Source organism: Rhipicephalus microplus, chromosome 2 (assembly GCF_043290135.1).
Source record: "Rhipicephalus microplus isolate Deutch F79 chromosome 2, USDA_Rmic, whole genome shotgun sequence".
Classification (NCBI taxonomy): domain Eukaryota; kingdom Metazoa; phylum Arthropoda; class Arachnida; order Ixodida; family Ixodidae; genus Rhipicephalus; species Rhipicephalus microplus.
Genome location: NC_134701.1, coordinates 254,216,197 through 254,233,605, shown reverse-complemented (window position 1 = coordinate 254,233,605; position 17,409 = coordinate 254,216,197). Strand labels below are relative to the sequence as shown.

General features: G+C 46.1%; 1 protein-coding gene across 1 annotated transcript in view; it reads right to left on the bottom strand.

Annotated features, from left to right (window-relative positions):
- The window catches only part of LOC119170082 (uncharacterized), a 33,682-nt gene that overhangs the window by 15,774 nt on the left and 499 nt on the right, over positions 1-17,409 (bottom strand). The window lies entirely within an intron of this gene.

Sequence of the window (17,409 nt, the reverse complement as noted above, 5' to 3'; positions counted from 1 at the left end):
CGCTGCGCTCACCATGCAACGCTTGCACGGAAAGGGGAGTGTTCCCAACGCTTTGCTAAGACGAGATGGTGGTGGCACCTACCCGTCGCCTCGCGTTTTACAGCTTATCACCTCTGAGACGGGCGCGCACGGCCACGCGCTTTGTTTTCCAATAGAAACAGCCAGATGGCGCTCATGTCTCACGTGTGACGTGTTTTGATGCGCTCGTTCGCCTCCGCTGCACGCTCGAGGCACTTTAACGCAGCGCCTCCGGAATACCATTCACCGATTTTTTTGCGCAGAACATCAAATAAATGTTTTGTTCACTCTCTCCACACGCAATACTATCGTCTTTCGACGGCATTTGCAGAATACATGCAGATACGGGGCAATTTTTTATTTGGTATTTGTTTATAAATATTTATACTCATGAGTCTACAGCTTTATGGGCGTTTCAAAATATTGATTGATTGATTTATTTATTTATTTATTTATTTATTTATTTATTTATTGTCTTCTACCCCTAGTTTCATGTCTCGCGAGTTCAGCGCCCGAGAATGGGCGTGAAAACGTCACGTGGCACTGGGCAACCAAAGCCGCCCGCACGGACATTAAGCAACAATACCTGATGCTTCGCGTTCGCAGTACAACAGGCATGCTTTGCAAGATAGCACCACCGAATTAAACTGCTACGATCTAATTTAAGAAATAAAGCTTATTAGTAACCGACCACGGTTCTTGTTAATGTTGTGCCTCGCAAAAGCGTCGACTGGAAAACTTTCTGGTCCGTGAGAGGTGTTAATCGGGCTGTTTCTTTCTTCTCCTTGCTCAGTCCTTCGCACGACTTTATTTGCTCAGCGCTGGAAAACTAAGCATGCCCGCTGTGGCCTCAGCCGGAAGGTGCCTTAGGCTGTTTTCATTTAATCAGACAGCCGCACTTGCTTTTTATAAGTGAACTTTTGATTTCGTCGGCCTTTTTTGTTTTATTGTTTTATTTATCCAGGGGGGGGGGGGGGGGGGTTTCAAGAGCCTGACGAAAGCTCGTCGAACACGGCAACGACAGACGGTGCTCTGGGAACTCGCTTTTATCAGAAGTAACACGCTTGGCTACAGGCCAGCGATTGTACCCCCCAATGAAAGAAAGGGTGGCGGCAAGGCGCCCTTTGAGGCTGAAGCCTCCAAAGAAGCATTCAGCGGAGAGCTAGCAATATTCGGTGCATCATTCCATTTCATCTTCACCGATTCCGCTAGTGATCAAACACGGCAGTCCTGTACCGTACATTGCGCACCGCACATGGTGTGGTGTCAGTCAATAGCTGGAAACGGTGACAAGTATAACTGGTTCAATCCGAAGTTCCACTGTAGTCTATCGCAGCTAACACCATGCCCGCGTAGCCAGCCGGACGTTAAAGTCGGCTGAACGCCCGCCACAGTGGTCTAGTGGCCTACAGTGCTCGACTGGCGACGCAAAGGTCGCACGATCGAATCCTGTACGTGTCAAATGAATCCCAATGGAGGTAAAATCATTCAGGTCCATGCACCTAAGTTTAGCAGCACGCTGAAGAACCTAAGATGGTCGAAATTTCCGCAGTATTCCTCTACGACGTCTATCACAATCATACGGCGGTTTTATGATTTATTATTGTTATTAAAGTTGATCAAACATTAAAGTCGGAACGGAGCACGATAAAACGAAAACCCGGTGCTGTCCTTCGACAATCAACAGAAGCTCGGATGTCCGTAGTGCTGGTGCCAAAACCGGAGGCCTCCACGAGCAGGCACAAGAAGTGATATCTATAGGCAGTCGTCACGGCGAAGTGATGATAAGCCGCGTGCCATTTCTGTTTATGGTCCCGCCAGATTCGTGCCGTTTACGTGGAAGTCCGTATCGGCGTGCATTGTTGTCGTGTCGGGTGGCCGGCAGCGCAAAGAGAATTGTTTCGCTGTAAGGCACATGCGCAAACATAGGACACGATGCGGTGTCACATTGTCTCACGCGACCCGTGTTTTCTGAATGATTGATTGATTGATTGATATATGGGGTTTAACGTCCCAAAAGCTATATATGATTATGAGAGACGCCGTAGTGGAGGGCTCCGGAAATTTCGACCACCTGGGGTTCTTTAACGTGCACCCAAATCTGAGCACACGGGCCTACAACATTTCCGCCTCCATCGGAAATGCAGCCGCCGCAGCCGGGATTCGATCCCGCGACCTGCGGGTGAGCAGCCGAGTACCTTAGCCACTAGACCACCACGGCGGGGGAGCCGTGTTTTCTCGTGCGTGTATTTAGTGGCGCGAGCAATGACACATTAACTCTATCAAGCACACCACTTACCTACGAATATACAGCAAAAGTGTGTTTTTAATAGAATTAGTGTGAAATCGACGGTTCTGGTTGAAGTGAAGTGTTATGTTGAATACATGCGATGACGATCGTCATGGTCAGCCTGTCTAGGCCCGCTCCAGGGCAAAAAACACTCCCATTTACCGCCAATCACCCCGGTCACGTGCTTTCTACGGCCACGTTATAGCTGCTGACTTCTTAATTTCATTTGCACCTCTAATTTTCTGTCTCCCTCTCACAAGGTTGCTTTCTATGGGAATCCAGTCAGGCTAAAGAACCCCAGGTGGTCGAAATTTCCGGAGCCCTCCAATATGGCGTCTCTCATAATCATAGGGTGGTTTTGGGACGTTAAACCCCACATATCAATCAATCAATCCAGTCAGTTACCATTAATGACCATCGGTAATCCTGCCTTGATTTTAACAGCGCACTGGAGAACGAGGACTAGAAAAAAGTAAGGGCACAACACGGGCGCTGACACATGCTCTTACTTTTCTTCTAGTCCTCGTTCTCAAATGTGCTGTTGAAATCAAGATGAATCCATACCGACTCGCTCAAGTTGCAAATGTCATCCTGTCTACGCGCTACGTGCCCGGACCATGTCCATTTCGTCTTCGTGATTTTAACTATATCATGAACCCCGGTTTGTTCCCTGACCCTCTCTGCTATATTCTTGTCGCTAAACGTTACACCTATATCATTTTTATTTTAATCACACGCTAAGACATGAAATATGTAATACAATTTAATACGCGTGTAATGGAAGCATAAGTTTACCTAGCGCAAGAGTCAATGAACTGTCAAGATAATTAATGAAAATTAATGACATGAGTGCATGGAAATAGCAAACACTTGTCTGCACAACTGGAATACATTGTAGTGCCTGGCGTTGCAGGTCACAACCATGCACTCCTGATTGATTGATATGTGGGGTTTAAAGTCCCGAAACCACGATATGATTATAAGAGACTTTTTTATTCAACATCGCATCACAGAAATTTTTTATTCAACAACGCACAGGAGACAAGAAAGGGTTGCTACGTTATACTCGCTGGGCGTAACCTCCTAGGTTTTAGAAAGGTTTAGCGAGCGTTGGGCCGCAGTGCCATGAATACAGTGAACTAGTATATACCATGAATTCGAGGTGGTTAAAGGTGGGAAGTAGATACGAAGCGCAAGCCGTAAGAAGGTAAGTGTGTGCCTCCTCTCGTTCATTCTTTGGAATGTCCACTGGATGGCGGTGCTTCTATATGAGGAATATGTGATAAAAAGATGCGAAATGGTGGTACTTGGAGTGTTGAATAGGTGGACGAACGGACACACAGCCAGATGCATGGACGGACGCATGGATGGCTGCACGAACTGATGGACGCATGGACGGACGCACGAACAGACGCACGCACGGACGGGCGGATGGACGCATGGGCGGCCACACAGACGCACGCATGGATGGACGGAAGCAAGAACGAATGGACGGACGGATGCTTCGCCCCACTATCCATCCTTCACTCCGTGGATATGCTGCCATTTTTTATTGTTTTTTCTGCACTGTTCATGTCTTGTAGTCAGCTAACATAGTTCTGACTAGTTCGTTGGGCAAGCCAGCAACGTAAAGAAGGCCGAGTTGGCCTCAGTGACCGTTTTATCTCCTTTCGAACTTTAAAGACGGCAAGGAAAAATAAGTGTTTAATAACGACAACGATCTGTACTAAATGTGACGCTCTGGCTTCATGAACGAACACCGCAAACAAATGAAGATAAACAACTCGACACGAGCGTCATCTACAGCAGTTCTTCAGGCGTAAAGCTTCGTATCCTCCCGTACTTTGCAACTCGGAAACCGGAGCATATGACGAAAAATGATTTTTCGATAAGTACTAACTTCAGAAAACTGCGTTTATTCTCCGCCTAAAAAAAATCAACGATGTAAAAGCAGTAATCAATCAATGACGCCCGATTTTCGCACGAGTGATGTTTCATGCGTTTCAAAGCACACTGGCAAAGCGTTCAGAAGCAAACCTCAAGTTAAATCGATCTAAATGCGTCCCAACGCATTCATAACGAGGCTTTTATGGAAATTTATACCAACGGCCCAGCTCTTGATGTAAGAACAGATGTTTCTTGCCTAAGCGTTAGCTTTTATTTCGTGTTCATTTAACCGCTGTTACGACCGCCATCGGTAGGCGCCATGCTGTCGCTGTGAAGCGTAGCCGGGCCGCGTTCCCACGCCTGGAACCCAGGTTTTCTTGGAACCAGCGTCGAGATCTGACGGGGGAGCGGCGCTCTTTTAACCCTCAAACAAGTAGCCGACTCGTCGAATGCTTATGCCCGCCAGGTATTGTCCAGCTAGCCGGCGGATGAGACGTCACGTCGCCACGAAGCGGTAAGCCGTTCCAGAGGGGACAACAAAGACAGCGTCTTCCTTTGTAGAAAGGGCGACCGCCGCCACAAAGTGCCCTGCTAATTGAGCGGACAAATTGGCGGACCGTTTGATATCTGCTGTCCGAAGCTTGGAACCCCTCGACCAGCGACATACACGACGAGCAAGAGACTCTCTGGCGCCACCTTTAAGTGCAGTGATCTTGACTCGAAATTGGCTGTTCACGTGCGCCGTGCATGCTCGTACCCCTCACCTGTTGTGTGTGTATGTGATTGGTGTTCCACTGAAGAAGGAGGAGCCCGACAGGGCTTATAACGGCGCCGCAGAGTGCAGGACGTCGCTCTGAACCCAGTAAAGGTTCAACCACCACGTTCGTAGTTTGTGAAGGCTCTGGACCAAGTAAAGGTTTAACCACCACGCTCGTGGTTTGTGAACTCTTAACCTCATGCTGTAAATATTTGTAAATAGTGCCATAAACCTTGTTTGTTTATCGTATCCCCAACTTGTAAGCGCTCGTTTCCTCAACCCGAAGCTACACCACGCTACCACAGCTCACCGGGATCGCAACAACAGGTTGGCATCGGTGGGATTCCCGACAACTGGTGATCATCGGTGGGATCACGACACCGCACTGCATACATCGTCACCTGTATATGGACCGTTTCATCACACCTTAATCACAGTTTCTTTTTTCTTTGGCACCGACGCCTTGAATAAAGAAAAATTACAACATCCCCGACTCCCTTATACCGCCCCTTATCGCTATTCTTATGATTTGGGGCGAGCTTGTAATGCTCATATGGCTAACCGCAAAAGGGAGTTAGCCGAGCCGGGCCTATACGTCCAAGCGTTACTTCTATGCTGACCGCTAAGCGGCCTTTGAAGGAGACCGCCGGTCAAAGGCGAGTGTCTAACAACGTTTACAGGTACTCGTCACCGCGGAGCTTGTGAGACCACGGCCAGGTAAGTGGAGCGCCCTATCTACGCCTCGCTCGTTAAACGAAACTGGGTAATCGGCGACAAGAAATGTGCCACAACTGATAAACGCGTGATGGGTTCAACGCGTACGACCCACACATGGTGCCGGTGCTAAACAATGTTATATGCGGGAGCGCTTTTCGGCGGTAAAAAAGGACGAAACCTTTATTATCTTAAAGAAAGTTATATTTCATAAAGCTATGACCAAATAGCCTTGCTAATCTCTTCAGAACTTAAGAGCTCTGTATGGCGGCGTGGCCTATTTCTCTCCTCTTTTTTTATATCTCATGACCCCTTTATCTATCTATCTATCTATCTATCTATCTATCTATCTATCTATCTATCTATCTATCTCACTCAGATCAGGACAAACAGTATTAAACTAATATTATGCCCAAAACAGACTTGCATTTCCTACTCTGGGCCAGACGTTTTACATATAGACATGCGCCTGTACTAACAGAAATTGTTTTTCGCAGGTTCCACACACCAATGGCCACCGCGGGGTCACCGTTTTTTTGTCGCGTTGATCGATAACGTAAGCGGCGGTAACCACACAAACAGGGCGAGAAAACGTTCTTGAACAGCCCCGCCACGGTGGTCTAATGGCTAAGGTACTCGGCTGCTGACCCGCTGGTCGTGGGATCAAATCCCGGCTGTGGCAGCTGCATTTCCGATGGCGGCGGAAATGTTGTAGGCCCGTGTGCTCAGATTCGGGTGCACGTTAAAGAACACCCCAGGTGGTCAAAATTTCCGGAGCCCTCCACTACGGCGTCTCTCATGTTCATATGGTGATTTCGGGATGTTAAACCCCGCATGTCGAGCAATCAACGTTCTTGAACAAAAGATAATAAAATCCTTGAAAACGGACACTTCGCTGGAGCGCCACGTTCTGAACAACCGAGCAGAAAGTTCATGGCGCTAACAAAAAAGAAATCTGTTGTTACGTCGTCAGCAGCAGCGACTTTTTTTTTCTCCTACACTAACTTGTCTTCCACTCCACCAGTGCAAGTTAACCAGCCGGGCTTAGTCCTGGTTAACCTTCCTGCCTCTCTTTTATTATTATTATTCTCCTTCTCTTCCTTCGTCGGTGCTCTTCCCTTTAGTGCGTAGAGTATTGCGGCCAAACTTGTTCTAACTGCGTGCCTTGCTTGCAAAATACCATGATCATCAGGAAACATTTTTAAAGAATGCTTCTGACTTGAAGAATATAGCTGCAAATGTTCAGATTATCTGGGAGGCATATATTATATCCATTGCACGCACCACAATATATTTAAGGGGCACCACCGCATCAAGGCCACGCTTTCTTAAAGAACCCAACTATGACCGGGATTTATCGCAGCTTGGCCTTTTAACACTGCTCGAATCTCATTCGTTTGCCTCTGTACATACCTTAAGGTCACGTGTTGGCCACGCCGGTAACAGAAATAGGTTGCTCGGTCTGCTGAAAACAGGACGCATCTGTTCATTCGTGCGTGCTGGCGTGTTTTCGTAATAACCGCGCACAATACGGAAACCAGCTGTCGCTTTCCCCTTCTATAGCATTCAGACACGGCAGCAACATCGCGGTATATTGAGAGAGAGAGATAAAGATGCAAAGAAAGGCAGGGAGGTTAACCAGGCGCACATCCGGTTTGCTACCCTGCACTGGGGAAGGAATGAAAGGGAGAAAGCGTTCATGAGATCGACTGAGATGCACTTGATGGTCGGAAGTACCAGCTCTGAACTCCGGGCACTCGTCGGATAGCATCGCCACATTACGAACTGCAACGGCAGAAACCGGAAGTTTTCTGGTGAAGCAGTTTAGGAAGTTCTTGCTCTGGAAAACGTCAGTCGACTAGCCCTATACAATCTTAACATTTCTGTTAGGCGTAGTAGAGATTATATTTGACATTTTTACGAAACACCTTGATTATTCGAGTGAACATATACGTTAACTTTAATTATTACCTTGTTTCGTAAAAAATGTCTAAGATACTCTGAGCACTAAAGACTTGATTTATTTTTTTTACTAGTGCATTACACAAATTTTGCGAAGTTGGTCCTTCATCCAGTTACGAGATAACTAAAGGCTTTTCAGGAACACATATAATAGTCTACCCCTCACAAGTAGACAAAAGGCAACACGATTCCTAACAACTTTTTTTCTACAGCATGTTCATAACCAATCTGTGACCAGCAGGACGTAATTGTCATAAACAATGTCACTCTACTAGCAGTTGACTGCTTATCCACAGAGTCTAAATTAGCTTCGTATAAAGGCCACCAAAAAGTTTGATGATAAAGGTCAAGCTGATCCATTAAAAAAAGAAGGCTTTTCTGAACAAACATTTCTGCACATCCGGGGTCTCGCATTTATGTCCTCCAGCGAAATTCTCAAGCAGAGGAAATAAAGGTGCGTTTAAAATATTCAATGTGTAGATATATAAACCCTACGCACATTCTCTTCCTTGGACACAGAGAACGTGAATGCAGCACAACCTCCGGAGAGAGTCAATTGTATTATTCACTGCACACGTCGGTGCGAATGAGAAGTGAGTGTTAAGACGAAATACGTGGGATGGAATTGCTTAGGTATAATCAGTCAGACGTATCCGATGGACAGCGCTGAACGAATCTGCCCCAGTGTTAATTCATGACGAATTCTTCCCGAACAAACTCACGGCGCGAATCTCCCATGAACGGCGTAACTGGGCCGTCGCGCAAGGAAGTGTTATCTTATTCATATCACAAATGCGACGAGAACGGATGTTAGAACGCAAAAGAAGATTCACTCGACTCGCTCGTGGCACTTGTCTCTCGTACAGCGATGTATTTTACAGCCCAGGACACCGCTAAATTCTCGTAACGATAGCGCTATCTGTGAATGAGTGGCGACTGTTGCGGCAATTCTTTATCCACGCCGTCTGGCATCCTTTGAATGAAAAGAACTGCCGTCACTGAGGAGACAAGTTTATTGATAAGACCTTCAGTCGTTGTTAGCCGCATCGAGTGTTTTGAGACAATGGCAACCTTTCCAAACTCTCTGGCAGACAAACTCATGAGGTGACTTAAGGGATAAGGAAACACTCTTTTGCGTTATTGCGACAGAGGCATGTCATCAAGACAGATACGTTCTTTTTCCTAACATGAGATGTCCTGACCTTTAACAGTTAGCAAGGATCGATTATACGCAGCCATTCCACCGACAATATCGCACCTCATAAAATTTTCTTCTCAGCGTTGACCATATGAACAATAATAGATTTTGTGATTTTTCGCACGTCAGTTTACCAAGTCAGTAGCATGCTGACGCATAAGAATGTTTGGTAAGTAACACAAAGCGGACATGCACAATAACGGCCTTTTGAATAATATTTGATTTGATTCGAAGAGAGAGAGAGAAGAGGAGGGCCGGGAGGTTAACCAGATATTGGCATCCGGTTGGCCACCCAGCATTGGGAGTGGGGAAATAGAGGCGAAAAAGAGGGGCGAGGAAGAGGGTGTAGAAATAGTCAAAGGGACAAAAGAAAAAAAAACGCACATGCACTAAGGAGAAAACGAAAAGTCCTTATTTTAGGGGCGAAGCTCCTTAAGGCGTAGGTCTGTCCATCCCTTGTATGTATGTAGTAGTATGTAGCCACCGGTGTCACATACCCGCTCTAGAACGGGTATGTGCCACAGGGGATGTAATATGGCGGTGCTTGGAGTGTTCACTAGATGGACGCACGGACAGACAGACAGACAGACAGACAGACAGACAGACAGACAGACAGACAGACAGACAGACAGGCAGAAGACAGACAGACAGACAGACAGACAGACAGACAGACAGACAGACAGACAGACAGACAGACAGACAGACAGACAGACAGACAGACAGACAGACAGACAGACTAGCAGACGGACGGACGGATGGATAGACGCGCGAACGTATGGGTGGATGGACGCACGAACAGACCGACAGACAGAAGGGTGGACGTACTCACGGACGGACGCATGGACAGACAGACGGACGGACGCACAGATGATCGCGCGGACGGACTGAAGCAAAAACGAACGGACGGGCTGACGAACGCTACTCATCATAATTTACTCCGTGGATATGCTGTGGTTTTTCCAAGCAAGGTGGATATGGTATGAGATAACAATTCAGAACACTCACGTCAGTACAGCGCCCATGTACGTACAGCGGATGAGAATAAGTGACTATAAAGAAAAACTCGCAATAATATTCCCACGTCGAGATTTGAACACTGCGCATATAGTGTCGAGGCCAACTGCTTCCACAGGAGCAGTCTTCATTATGCTACATTCGTCCTGGGTAATGACAATAGACAACAATCAAATTTTGCTGGAAATATCTTTTTGCAGTCGTCAATGTCTTTTGTGAGCTACATGTTCCCCCAAATGCGAATGGTGAGAAAATTATCTCTTTTTTCTTCGTTGTTTGCCAAGGATGAAGCTGAGGACGATACTGGTGAAGTGCGGAACACAACGCAGTGATAACGACAGAATAAAGCTTTAGTAAACAGAAGTCTAAACACTGTCGTCTTAATGCTCACTCTTCTACAAAGAATTTTTCGTCTTTTTGTAGTTTGTTTATTTTCAGAAGCACTTATTACGAATATGCTTAGTGTGTATACACAGCGAACAAAATATTCGAGGCCGCGTCTATATGCCTGCTGTAAGCGTTACAGAAAGAGAAGTTCAAAAAAAAAAAAAAACACTGGGTTCAAAGACGGCACAACAGCTGAACATTTGATTGATTTGTTGGCTTTGAACGTCCCAAAACCACGATATCATTATGAGAGACGCCGTAGTGGAGGGCTCCGGCAATTTCGTGCGCCTGGGGTTCCTTAACGTGCACCCAAATCTGAGCATACGGCCATTACAATATTTCCGCCTTCATCGGAAATTCAGCCGCCGCAGCCGGAATTCGATCCCGCGACCTACGGGTCAGCAGGCGAGTACCTTAGATACTAAACCACCGCGGCGGGGCAGCAGGGCATTTCGCGAACACTCATGCCACCTGGCCGAAGCTATAGAGTTGTTCATTTATAAAGTAATTTATAATTAGATTCATCTGTAAGGGCTTCGCGCAACCAGAATGATAACATTGGTTTCGCACGCATGCGTGTCGGCTTGCTTACGTTGCCGTAAACGCAACCAACAAACTTTTCACTGCGCTCTTTACCGCCAGTTTTACAGTTCCAGCCCAATCAATTCGGCAGCGCGCCCTGCGCGTTTCCAGCATACCGCGAACTGCGACTACGTTTAGCTGATGTCATTCCTCAATCAGTCTGCGAGCCTCTCAATTTCTTATCGCACCATTTCATTCTTTTCGCGTGTGTGTGCTCTCTCACTCTCTACCTTTCGCTGGTTTTAGAATAGAGGGTTCAAAGCGCGAAATAGGTATCGCGGGTCTCAGAAGCACCGAAGGACCGCGGAAGGGTCAGCCGCCAAGCTTGTTATGGCGACTGAGAAATCAGCCCTCCCCGGCAAACAATGAAAATTCCTAGACACTCCTGCGCAGATACGCTGACAGACGAAACTGTAGTACGCACATTGAGGACTTGGAACAGGATAAGCCAAGGTGTTTTTTTTTAACACATTCATTGCCATTTGTCATTGTTATCTTCTCTCCCTTTCTCCAACTCTGAAGGCCCGACGAAAGCGACGATATTACACCACTTGTGTACACGTGCCTAGGTTCAACGTTAGGCCCGAGGTCGTTCAAATATCAGATTGAATCAATGTCAGCCTAGTGACAACGGAATTCCTCTGTGAACGCGATAACAAACGGTATTCGCACATGTGCTCTTCGGCGGACTGCGTTAAGATCACCGTTGACTATACTGGTGCGGATCGAGAAACCTGACTCATCGCCTCATAGGGAGCTTCGATGTTGGGGCATGCATAATTAACGCGAGTACGAAACCAGGGTTGAGCAACATACACTCGATATTAAGGAACAGATGTTCCGATACTGCCTGATTTCACTGGCGTACCTGTGCGCTGGCACCACTAGCATTCACTGAACACCACACAGCTTTGCACATAATACGCAGAGGTCGTGAGGCCATGGTTGGAAACTGTTCCCTTATTTCTATATCACTCTGCATAACACGCCCCTTTACTGCACAGACAAGAGTCATTCCCGCAGATAATTCAAGGCACAGATCTCTTGTTGAAGCTTTTTATATATCAAAGGTCTCTTTTGAGTCTTGTTGTCGATTCCTCATTGTGATCACACAAAAAAGGACACCAAACTTCTATATAGCTCAGCTCCGATGTATCGAACTAATTGCCTTTACGTCGTACGTTCATTAATAAAATTACCGCCCAATTGAAATACTCCCTGTAGCCTTTGAAGCAGGAAGATTTCACCCACTTTATGATATCCTCACGCAACCATATATACACCCCACAATACAACCGGCATGCCATGGTAGCCTATAGTCGGATGCAACTTTATAGGTCCGCGGCATTTCCTCCTTAGAAGAAGCTGCGTACAATCCTGCACCAATACTCAATATGCAAAGATAAATCAGTGTTTAGTGTTCATTGCGACATGTATAACTGTTTGTAATTCTTTTTTTCTTGTTGTTTCGTTTATTTATGTACGAATTACATGCCCAATAAATTTTCCCCTCTTGCACCATGGGTGATGCGACGTATCTCCCGCAGTTGAGTATAAACGGTATACTTTAAATGCTTCCCCCTTGGTTCTACTAGAACGAAAATTAATCCGAAGCAGTCTGGCCCCTCACCTCTTCGACGTACCTGATAATGGCATCGTGGCTTTCACTCATAACCCTCATAACCCGCGACTTTGAATTTTCATTATAGTGCCGTGTCTCCTTTTTTTTTCAGCTGCCACGCAGTTCGATTTGTCCCAGCGTCTCTATCAAAAAGGTGAGATTACAGCGAGCCACATTGTCTGCGGTTTCGTCTAGACGATCTTAAAACACCACGTCTCCATTCCACATCGCAATGCGATAGCGCCTTTGTGAAGTGTCGGATTCTACTAAACGGTCGTATACTTTGATATCAGAGATTTGTGTGTCACGTATGTTATCAGAGACTTGTATGCCACATTGTTACGAAGTCCGGCGGTCATTCAGTAGCACTCATGACATGCCATTCAGAAAGTGCTGAGGTCGATATTGCGAGGGTTTGACGACATTACACAGCTACACTACGCCCTTGAAAGCTGGGCTGATAAAATTCGTTGACGAAAGCAGATCTTGAAACAATGCCACAAACAAAACAAAAAATTATGTAATGTTAGGTGTTAAAATGGTGATTTGATGAAGAAGTACGCCGTAGTATTGAATGTCCTCTTCAACTTTGTTAACCTTTGTTTCTTCAAGGAGCACCTAAAGATAAGCACACTGATAATTCCTCATGTAGCCCCCGCTAAAACGCGGCAGCTGCGTCGATCGGGACTGAATGTGTGATCTCCAACATCATGCTGTGAAACCACACAGACACAGAGAAATATACCATATAGCAGGTAACTTAACGGTCTCTAACCAACAAAGTCGGCAATATCTATGACAGCTTTACGACAATTCTTGCGTAAGTGCCGAGTAAAAAAGTACGCTTTGCTCTATGTAGTCTTCCCAGTGATATATTTACTCGAGTACACGTTGACACACTAGAAACACGAGCCACTATTCAGTTAACTCGAGCGTATATATTTGATACCAGGCAAGCTCCTCGGTGGAAGCTTAGCCCCCAACAAACCTCGACCTCAAGAAAAAAACTGAAACAGATGAGCACATGCCAATTAAAGCCATGTGACATTACTTAAGTGATGCTTCTCTTTGATTTTTCGTTTTTTCGCAGTCATAGTCCTCATAACGGGGCTCACGGTAAGTGGAGGAGTATTTCCTTTTTATCTCCATGGTGGCACGGGCGGTATACGACTGTAATATCTTCGCCCGCTCCGGTGTGCAGCGCGGATTTCGGCCTATATGGCGGCAAAAGCAGAGGAGCAATGTGGTGGTGATTGGCAAAAGGCGAGCCAGAGCGCTCATGATGCGGGTATTTTACACGCGTCGATACCGAACGGCCATGGCAGCCCTGGGCCGGCTTAAACGCCACCTGTACTTGGCGTTTATGTGAGGCGCACTGCCTCACGCACGAAGGACGGAACAAAAATCGTTGGAGGATAAAGAATCCAAGACAGCAACGAATTGTCAGAAAGAGAATGTCACCAGAGCCAACTCGTCTCCGTCTATATGAGAGTCATAAAGAGGGTGCCTTATCATGCCTTGCAATATGCGCATCTGTCTAGTTATCACTTGAGAACTGCAGAGTCGGCAGCGCTTTCGTTTCGAACCAAGGCGCTTGAAAGGAGATTTGATGGCAGGCTTTGAGGCGAGTATGAACGATGCAAGTTATATAGTGGTTTCACGATGACCAGTGAAATTCTCAAGGATGAAAGAATCCAACCGTTAGCAGTGCACGCTATGCAAATTATCATCCATACATAAATGTTTTGAACAAAGTTTGCTACTGAGAAAGATCAGTACCAAATTGTGTACAGCATATTGTGTGGCGATTTTCATAGGGCGAAAGGGAAACGCTTGCAAGGGTCCACTTCCTGCGCCCGTGCTCTCTCATGTCCCGCGCTGTCAAGGGTTCCAATTAAGGGAGCTCTGGCACGCGCATTTTTTGAACATGTTTCAACTGCTATTTGTAGATTGTGGAACATCTTGTAGTAGGAATGAATCTTTGGTCACTTCCGTCACTGACACAGGAGAGCTATACTAGTGATCCCGCATCCTTAAGAGAAAACCAATGTAATTCGGTGACGTTACGCAGTCCTTCGGCTTGTCTTACTCTGCACTCACAGTGTTCATTTTTTGCCCTCTCCTTACATACCCCTTCCTTCTACAGCACTGTAAAATACGTAACTATACACGCTAGTCTAATTGATATTCCTATACCACTACTATTTTACCCCAATCTTCATTGACTGGAAAGTGAATTACACAGAATATGCAGTATACTCTGCCATCCGCACGGTGTCCAGTGGCTTCCTAAAAAAACAACCCTTCCTTGTCTTTCGTTTTTTGATGGAAAAGAGTGGACGATTGCACAGTCATGGTAGCAGCGTCTAAGTGGTATACCCAGACACTTTAGACACGTAGACCTGCGACACTGTCATATCGCCCTCTTTCCACGATGTCATCGTAGTGTTCTTATAACACTTCAAACCTTTATCACACCTTTGTCTCCACAAACATAGATTGCGACAACGTTTCCTTACAAAAAGAGAAAAAAGAAAGTTGTTTGATCCCTATATCTATCAAATTATCACACCTTATTTTGCTAAGAAGAACGCGGTATCAGTTGTCTCACTTTACTTGTCTATAACAATCACGTAGCACTGGCGACAGCCTTTTATAGTTCCTATCCCGCGCTGGATCTGCAGCGTAACTTGCGGGCGTAATCTATTTCAAGCGCAATTAATGGGCAATTTACCGGCCACGGCGGTCTATAGTATAGCTGTATACCGTGCTCGATTACTGCCTTAAAGGTCACGCGATCGAATCCCTGCCTTGGCGGCCGCATTACGGTGAAGGCAAAATGTTAGAAGTGGACGTTAAATAACATCAAATGGTCGAATTTTGCGGAGCCCCCTATTAAGGTATTCCCCACAATCGTACGGTGGTTTGGAGACGTACACCCACACAAATACCCGCTCAAATCTTCAACTATAGCGTGTGCAGTGGTGGCTGTTTTGTGCGTAAGCGTCATATGATGGAACGAAGTTCGAAAAAAAATTGTTTTGTGGGCAAGCGCTTTGAAGGCATGCATTTGCCCTCACCCTTTTTGAAACTTAATTCAGGCATATGGCAAAGATACGCAAAAAATAGTAGCTCGCGTACGCCAGTGCATTAAAAGGGTGAATGTACAATCCCAACAATTACTATTAATTGTACACTTGCGAGTCGGTGCCATGTCGTGTTTGCCTCCCTTCGTTCGCGTCAAGAAGTTGCGTTGTTGCCGTAAGCACGATGAATCCCTTATCCAGGCGGTATTTCTCCAGCATTCCCGACACTTTCGTGCGCGCATTTTTTCGCTTCTATTTCTGGCTCGTACCACCAGCATCGAGGGGGCTGATCGTATGAGAACAAGGCAATCATATCGTTCAGCCACGCCAGTCAATGCCCTCGTCGTTGTCTGCTAGGTCGCTCGCGCGGGCACGACGTTTCGCTCGGCGGTATACCTGTTTTGCTGCGCGGACGACGAAATGCCTCTCAACAACAAGAATGCGACAGCTGTACTTCAGTTGTGCTGTATCAGCCTCGCAAGGGTTCGTGATAGCGAGCTTCCACGATTGCGGATCCCACTTCTCTTTCACTTCGCACTTCTCTTTCAGGAAGCGATTATCTCAGCTCCGCATTGTGTTTGAAATGCCTTCATCACACTTCACCATCATTTATCCGGCTGTCTGGAAACCAAATAGTGCAACTTCATAGTGGTTATTCGCGATTTATTGATATGTGGATTTTAGCGTCCCAAAATCACCATATATGGTTATGAGAGACGCCGCACTGCAGGGCTCCGGAAATCTCGAACACCTGGGGCTCTTTAACGTGCACTCAAATCTGAGCACACGGGCCTATAGCGTCTTCACCTCCTTCGAAAATGCAGCCATTACAGCCGGCATTCAATCCCGCGACCTGCGGATCAGCAGCCGAGTACCTTCTATAGCCACTATAGACCACCACGGCGGGGCATTGTTGATTATTTTTGAAGACTGTTTCTTGCAATAGGCGTTTTGTACAGATATAACGTCTCCTGTGGTTGATACATAGCATCCACAGTAATTTTTATAATCATACTATAATTTAATAATTTGGAGTGGTCGATACAACGCAAGAACACGTGGTTATTCTTCAAATTTTTTTACTCTCGTGTTTGCATTTTGAATGAAGTAAACATCACTAAGTGAAACGAATTCTCATGAAACGGCCGTAAAAAAAAACGTTTGCATAACTTACACGCAGGATCCGTATTAGTTTGACCAAGATTCCATTCCGCGTGACTTTTAGAGAGGGGGAGACAGGTTTATTTACAGAAAGGCAGAACATGACATTTAGAATGTCGACTACATATGTGCTAAGATGCTGCTAGCAAAAGAAACAGTCACGGCTTTTTATGAACCGTTATCTCGAGTGTCGTGCACACGCCTCTGATGAGACCTAGTAGGCTAAGTGCTTAAGTCGTGGAATCTAGCCCGGCCACGTCGGTCACATTTCGATGGAGGAAGACTACTACAAACATGCGTACACTGGGACGTCTGTGCACGTTAAAGAGTAGGAGAATATATAATTTTGCAGGATCCTTCACTGCAACGTGCCTCATAATTATATCGTGACACGTAAAGTCGCAGTAATCCTTATATAAAGCTGAGTGATTTTCTGAAGCCAAGTTTGTTCAAGTTAAGGAGGTAGCTCTCCAACGCGACTTCGGAATAAGATCTCACAGTCTTCTCAACTCAACACACACACGCACACACAAACACACACAGCAGCTATAGAACAAGGGCTTGTTTGAGAAGAACGAAGTGCTCTAGTCTCTTTCGACCTAACGTATCAGCAAGCACTATGCAACTCACGTTACGGAACAAAACGAAACAAAAACAAAACGCGCAAGGTTTGAAATGAACACCACAAGAAAGGATGCGCTCGTAAAGACAGAGAGCAAAGTGTAAAGTGTA